This window comes from Ovis aries, chromosome 26 (genome assembly GCF_016772045.2).
Source record: "Ovis aries strain OAR_USU_Benz2616 breed Rambouillet chromosome 26, ARS-UI_Ramb_v3.0, whole genome shotgun sequence".
Taxonomy (NCBI): domain Eukaryota; kingdom Metazoa; phylum Chordata; class Mammalia; order Artiodactyla; family Bovidae; genus Ovis; species Ovis aries.
This window is the reverse complement of record NC_056079.1, coordinates 17899417-17907376: the sequence shown is the minus strand read 5'-3', so window position 1 is coordinate 17907376 and position 7960 is coordinate 17899417. Positions and strand designations below refer to the sequence as shown.

The window sequence follows — 7960 nt, the reverse complement described above, 5'->3', positions numbered from 1 at the left end:
TAAGAGAGAGTTTTGTCAGTCTTTGCACAGGGATCTTTACTTGTTTTCCAGCAGCACCCCTTCATCCACACTTTCAGTTTCCCACAGTCAACACTGGTCTATTCCATCAGAAAAGGACAATTCACGTGTGTGCACCTTCTGAGTAGGATGATGAAATCTCGCGTTAAGACATCTCGCGTGGTCTGGCTCAGCCGTGACTCCTCCCTTTCTTCAGCAAACCCCAACCATCTAGTAACTTACCAGTTAACTTGGTAGTCAGGCCCGCAGTCTTAATATCGGCAGGGTTTATGTTCAAATGACCCTTACTTAATAACGGCGCCAAAACTCTAGAGTAATGAATTGGCAATTTGGGTATGCCGAAGAGAAATCGTAAAGTGCTTCCTCCAAGTGAAAAGGTGACTTAAGAAGGAAAGAAGTCCTACGAGGAGGTTGCTAAGACCTATGGTAAGAACAAATCTTTTATTCTTGAAATTGCAAACAAAGAACAAGCAATTTGTGCTAGTTTCGCTGTCGCACCTCAGACTGCAAGTTATATAACTGCTTAACTGCTTAATTAAGATGAAAACATTACACTTGTAAAATAAAATATTTCGAGAGAGACCGTGAATTGCTGAAACTCAGCCTCTGTTCACTGGTGCTGAACAGAAACACAGAGACAAAGGGTTTTGGGTGAAGTAGAAAGAAATAGCTTGACTGCTTTGCCAGGCAAAGGGTGCCACAGCGGGCTACTGCGGTCAAGACTGTGTGTCCTGTCCTGGAGCCGGTAATGCCCTGTCTTAAAGTGTTTAACAAGCAATGGGACATCAGCTGGTGCACATTCTTCTGATTGGTTGGTGGTCAGGTAATCAGGAGTCAACACTACCAACCTGGTTTCAACCAACATGGGTCTACCTGCTTGTGGGGAGATACAGTTAACTTTTCCCACCTGGTGTGGGTTTCAGTATCTGCAAAACAGTTCAAAGGATATGGCTGAGAGTATTCTCTGGTCCTTGAGGAAGAGCTAAAGGCCCTGGATTTTGATGGCTAAAGCAGTAGCCATTACAAACTTGCTTGACTGTCTTCCTTTCTTTTCGCATTTTCTTATTCCTCTGCTTAATTTTATTCTTTGAGTAAAGTTTTTCTGTAGCAAAAGGCAGGCGGAGGACATGGGTGGGGTCTCTACTGGGAAGGCCTTGCAGGGTCCTGCTCAGATACACACATTCAAATAACTTTTATTACAGGATATTATAATCTATATTATTATTGGTTATTATTGTTAATTCTGATTTATAAGTTAAGCTCTATCATAGGTATATATGCATAACAAGAAACATAGAACATATATGGTTTGATACGGTCCATAGTTTTAAGCATCTGCTGGAGTCTTGAAAGGTGTCCTCCAAGGCTAGGAGGGGGTACTACTGTATAAAGTATTTTGCTACAAAGTGTACAGATATACAGAATGTAAACTGTGGGTAAGTGGTTTTAATTTTGGAATTGAAATCGAGAATTCAGCATTTCTACTTGTTCTGATTAATTTCTTCTTAGTATCTAGACTCTGTTGGGTTATGAATATGAAGTTTATCAACATCTCACAATGAGTTTGAGAGTGAAATACATCATTTAAACAAAGTAGACGATAGGTGTTTGTTAGCTTCGAAACTAGCATGACAGTGCTCATGCAGAGATGATTAAAGGGGATTGTGTTTACTAGACCCTCACCATTTGGAATCTGTGAAACGGAACTGAAACTAAAAACAGCTCTGTTCTCACTTTATCACCCCTAATAAAATTTTCTAATTATTGTTATTTACCTGATATCAAGATGTAAATTACTCATGGTTAATGCCACTTCCCATATGATCTACCATTTTACTGGTTTCAAAACTCCACCTGTCATAGGTGAGTTGGTGTTTTGGAAAGCTGTAAAAAAAAAAAAAAAAAGCAGTACTACAAATAGCCAGTGGATCTAATTGCAGAGAGCTCAGTATGTCAGTGGAGTATGCACTTTTGTTAAATATCAAGACAGCATTTATTGTGGTGAGGATTGTAGTGAGAAAGAAGGGAAAATTGCATGGTGACACTTTCTTATGCCAGCCATGGACACAGTCTGAGACATTAACAGAATTTCTTCCATTCTCATTAGATTCATTTCAGTTTAAGCCTTCTCTGGTGTTTCAATCACAGGGATGTGAACATACAGCAAAATTTAAAGGTGATTCTTATTGTTAAAATGTTCCAGGCGTAGGCTATTTGCTAGAAGAATTCAAACACAATTTTTAATCTCCCTCATTCTTTGTCCTTTCTCCAGGTTTTTTGTTTTATTTTTGTTTTTAAATCATTCCCTGGGTATACTAAGAGGCACAGTGCTGTGAGTTGGGGTCTTGAGCAAAGATATTTCAGTCAAGATACTTTATTAATTGTCCTTTGTAATCAACAATTTCCAAATGCTTGGGAACGTATCAGTAGGATGGCCTTATAAAACTCATAGGTAAGCAGAGATTAAAACTGTTTTCTCAGGGGAAACAAAAATGTTGCCAAACCCAAGAGATTTCATAAGAATCATGGGGACTGAGAGCTGAAATGTCCTTGGAAATGATCCTTGTGTTCAGATGATAAGCCAGAGGTCCACAGAGGTGAAATGAATTGGCTAAGATCAAACAGATACATTGTGGAAGTGATCTTTTCCTCCCAGCACTCTTAACATGTTTCAAGGTGAGGGGTGTGGGGGTAGTGGAGCGAAAGTCTACCAGTTAAAGTAGCAGGAAAAAGATTTAATGTCAGAAGTGATCTCTAACCTATGCCTCTGTACTCTGTCATTTGCAAACTTGACAAGCTGATGTGTATATGTGTGTGTGTTCATATTAAAAAAATATTTCTCCCGGCAGGTATCTAGAAGTTTCCTTTTAGGATGTTATAAATCAATGAAAAACTTTCCTTTTTGGACTTGTCTCAAGTCCTAATTCTATGCAATTTATAATATGGGAGAATCTTCAATGTCATTCTGAGATCAGTCAGTCATACCATTTTCAGAAATCTAGTTGGTAATAAAACTGTCTTCAGTGAGTATTATACTTTTGCATTAAAGGCTCAAAAATAATTTTTTTAACAGGCTTCTTTGAAATTTGGCAAAAGAACATCCAGCTCACTGGTCTGGTCTGTGATTCTTTGCTCCCCTTTTCAGCTGTAGAATATTTTCAGTTTTTCTTCAGTTTTTCCTTGAAGAGCTGCTTGAAGTGCTCTGAAAGCAGCTCAGAAGTCTTGTCAACAGGGCTCTGGGCACATTGGTGGGGTGGATTCTGTTGGCTGGCCCACCTGGGCTCTGCCAGGAAGATCCCACCATGGGAGACTCGGAAGAATTAAAGGATGTCACTGAGGCAGTGGCCACACAGGGGCAGCTTGCTGGAGAGATTTTCGTTCTCTGGGGTGCTCTGGTAGAGGTTTAAGTGGTAGAATCATGTGTGTTAAGTCACATCAGTCCAACTCTTTGCCATCTGATGGATGGTTGCCCGCCAGGCTCCTCTGTCCGTGGGATTCTCCAGGCAAGAACACTGGAGTGGGTTTCCATGCCCTCCTCCAGTGGGTCTTCTTGACCCGGGGATCGGACTCACGTCTCTTGGGTCTCCTGCTTGGTCAGGCAGGTTCTTTACCACAAGCGCCACCTGAGAAGCCCATGAGGGGCAACCAAAATTGGTTTCCTTGCCCTGCCAGAGATTCTGTTAGCCATTTAGTACCCTATAATTAAGCAGTTTCAGTTCGTATTACTCTGCTCAGACTTCCTTAACAAAATGTTATAAACTAGGTGGCTTAAACAGCAGAAATCTATTTTCTCATAGTTTTGGAGCCTGGGAGGTTCCAGCCGAAGGTCCAGCAGGGTTTCTATCTGGGAAGAGGTCTCGTACTGGCCTGCAGATGGCCACCTTGCTGCATCCTCATGTGGCATTGTGTTGGATCAGGGCCATCTCTTATGACCTTCAGTTCAGTCGTGTCCGACTCTTTGTGACCCCATGAATTGCAGCACGCCAGGCCTCCCTGTCTATCACCAAGTCCCGGAGTTTACTCAAACTCATGTCCATCGAGTTGGTGATGCCATCCAGCTTATGACCTTAATTACTTCTAAATATAAAGGCTTCATGTTGAAATAGTCACATTAGAGGTTAGGGCTTCAGCATAGGAATTTGGGGGGGCACAGCATTCAGTCCATAGAATGGCTTAAATTATTCGAATGGATTCTGCTTTGGGAAAATTTTTGACCCCAAAATACATGGGGTATAATTTCTGTGTTTTAAAACTTGAATTCATTGAGAAGAACTAGACACTTTTGTGCAATCCTCTTGTAAAACTTTTATTCTTTTCCATTGATGTTAAGTATGTTAAATGTCCTTTATTAGTAAGAGTAGAAACAAAATAGAGTATGAGGTTTTCTCTTTTCTCTCCATTTTCAGTTAATATGTGATTTAAAACACACGCACCCAAGGCCATTCTTTACAATTGCCTAATGTGGAAGCAACCTAAGTGTCCATCAGCAGATGAATGGGTAAGGAAGGTGTGGTGTGTGTATGTAGACACACACACACACACACGGAATGGAATGCTACTCAGTCATAAACAATGAAGTCTTGCCATTTGCAGCACTATAGGAGGATTTGGAGGGCATTGTATAAATCAGACAGAGAAAGACAAATACTGTATAATATCGCTAACACAGAATTTAAAAAACAAAGCAAAATAATGAATATAACAAAAAAGAAGTAGATTCACAGTGAGAACAGGAAAGAGTAATGTAGGTGTGGGAGAGTGAGAAATACAAACCCTTGGGTGTAAGATAGGCTCAAGGCTGTATTGCATAACATGGGGAAATACAGCCAATATTTTGTAATAACTGTAAAAGCAAAGTAACCTTTAAAATTACATAAAATTAAAAAAAATTAAAACACTAAAGTTAAAAATAGAAAAACTATTATATGAAAATCCTATAAACAGTGATAGGTAAATATATTTTTAAAATTGAATACATTTTTAAACTATATTAAATGATAAATTAGAAAAATAAAAAATTCCTTGGTATATAGTTTTCATATGGTAAAGTTAATGCACCCTTTGTTTTTTTAGCTAGCTTTTCCAGAATCCTGGGCTGTTTTATCACTTACTTAGTTGCTAAATTACTTTTTAATACTATTTTAGAAATTGAAGTATAGTTGATTTACAAAATTGTCTTAGTTTCAAGTGTGAAGTGTGATTTCATTTTTTAATGCACTCTTTTAAAATGTACAGTGAAATAAATTTAATGTCTAGTCCCTGTAGCCACCATCACATGTTATATAACATTTCTATCACTTGAAAACTTTTTTGTTTTGCCCTTGCTTAATGATAAGTTTATAAACTTGTATATATAGCTTTGACCATAAAACCACCCCAGGCAACCCCTGATCTAATTTCTATTATAATAATTTAGTTTTACCTGTTGTAGAACTTCATATAAATGGAACCATCAGCCTTTTATTCTAGCTTCTTTCACTTAAATATTTTTGAGGCATATCCATCCTGTGGAATGTGTATACAATTCATCTCTGTTTTATTTTTTGAGGCTCATTTCATTGCATGCCATAATTTATTTATCTGCTGACCTATTGATGGTTGTTTGAGCTCTTTTCAGTTTGAGGCCACTATAAATAAAGGTGTGTGAACTTTCAAGTAAAAATCATTTTGTAGATAAAATTTGGATTTCTCTTATATGAATGCTCAGCTGTAAGGTGGGCCATAATGTAAGTTAATGTTTAATTTTTTAAGAATCTGACAAATGGTTTCTAAAGTGGTTGTACTGTCTTACATTTCCACCATATATAGGAGTTTCAGTTGCCCCATAGTTTAACCAGTGCTTGCTGACATCAGTCTTACTCTTTCAGCCATTGTAGTGGGCATGTAGTAATATCTTATTGTGCTTTTAATTTGCATTTACTTAGTGGCTACTGGTGTTGATGATCTTAAGCTCTGTATGCTAATGCACGACTTTAAACTATTTTATGTTTCTTACAGCTCCATATATGTACAATCTAAAATCCTTTACTCTTTTCTACATTTTGTTCTTAATATTTTTCTTTTTCTCTGGCTTTAACATATCTTTAATGATAGTCATACTTTTTTCCATATGTGTTCTTAATAATATACAACTCTTGTATCTATTGTTCATAACTGTTTGAATCCAAACTTATTAGAAAGTTTTTTTTTTTTCTTGACCAATTACCCAACCATGGACTGAACCCAGGCCCTCAGCAGTGAAAGTGCAGTGTTCTAACCACAGCACTGCCAGGAAATTCCTCCTACTCAAGTATCTGTAAGAACCTAGTCATTTTCTTCCTCATTCTATAGGTTACAATGAGTCAGAATTTCCTTTGAATGATCTTGCCTTTTAGAATCATCATAGAAGCTGCTGGCTTTTGTAATTTTTTGAAATTTGCCTTGTTTGTAAACTTAAGTTATAGATTGGGTCATGATTCATTGTACCTTTTCATTCATTCAATCATTTGTTTATTAATTCAACAACAAAAAAATATTGTGCTAGGCCTCATTCCAGGCAGTGGGGATATAGTGTTGAGCAAAACAGGCATGCAGTATTTTGGAAGATTCTAGATGCCATGTGACTTTCTAAGTATATTCTATTGTTTTTTTCATTTCAGTTTAACTATTGTTTGATTGCTTAAACATATTTAATGAGCACTTGTATGTGCAAGGCTTGGCAGAGAAACAAAATGAATACATTCAATGAATTTTTAGTCTTATATGGGATATGTCAATAGTTATTAGTTGAGTAAAAATCACATACTAGGGATGTCATTAGGGGCTGGGGATTCCCTTGTCAGGAAAGCAAGGCATGGTTCCAATCTCTATCTAGTGGTGGGAAGTGGAGGCAGGCATTATTCAAATAATCATGTAGACATGGACTGAGAGTCAGTGGTAGGGTGTAATGAGGATGTGTGCAGGAAGATCCAGTATGGCGCATGGCTTGTCATGTTCAGGGAAGGCATTGCAGAGGAAGTAACATCTGAGACGATTAAATCCAAGTGAAGGCAGAGAACATTAAGACCTTTATCCAGAGGCAGCCTGACACGTCTGAAAGCTGAAAATGGCCAGTGTAACTGGAGTTAGAGAACAAATCACACAAACAATGTCAATTTGGCTCTTCAGTGCATTGCAATCTGGCTTGTACCTCCAGTTCTCTCCTGGAATTGGTCCTGCAAAGGTCAACAGTGACCTTCTAGCTGTGAAATCCAGTGGATGCTTTCCATTCTTCTTACTTCCTGGACTCTTTCAAATACTGACCACTCCCTTCATCGCGAAGCTTCAACCTCAATTTTAGGATGCCCCAGCTGATTATCCTCTTGTTCTCTCACCACTCCCCCTCAGTCTGCTTTCTCTTTGCGTGACAGACGAGGCTTCTTGGATTTTGGCTGCTGTTAGCCTTGTTGGAGCTCCGCTGGTCCGCATTTAGCCATGCATGATGACATCGTGTGTGCTGTCTGTGCCATAGGAAAGTGCTATGCTCTGATTACAGCGCCTGAAACGGGGTTCTGACATTTTGGGAGCGATTGTATATCTAAAGCTAAGAAAATATTTTTTTTCTCTTATGTTTCTGAATAACCTAAGTGGGACTTGATAATCAAAGATTTATCCTGATTGTTTACTTACAACAAATGTACCCAGGCACTGTACTAGATGATATAGAACATGACAGTGAAGATTTCTGTTGTAACTGTCCTTCTGAATGCAGCTCGTGGGCTACTTTTTCCAGGAATCTTTCCTGAGCCTTGATGCTTCACCAGATACCCTCAATATGAGACCTCATAGTAACGTGAACTTTCTTCCTGTATATTTTATACCACTTTGGAAGCATCAGTTTACTTTTTATCTTTCTTTCCATATTGAGAGTCTTCTCCTTTATACACATATGTGCCTAACAGACACACATGTCTACCCTCATTAT

General features: G+C 38.4%; 1 long non-coding RNA gene across 1 annotated transcript in view; it reads left to right on the top strand.

The window, feature by feature from the left end:
* The first annotated feature begins 226 nt into the window (after positions 1–226).
* The window catches only part of LOC132658698 (uncharacterized), a 727669-nt gene continuing 719935 nt past the window's right edge, over positions 227–7960 (top strand). Inside the window, exon 1 of the long non-coding RNA XR_009598629.1 lies at positions 227–444. This is a non-coding gene — a long non-coding RNA (uncharacterized LOC132658698). The remainder of the gene's footprint in view (positions 445–7960) is intronic.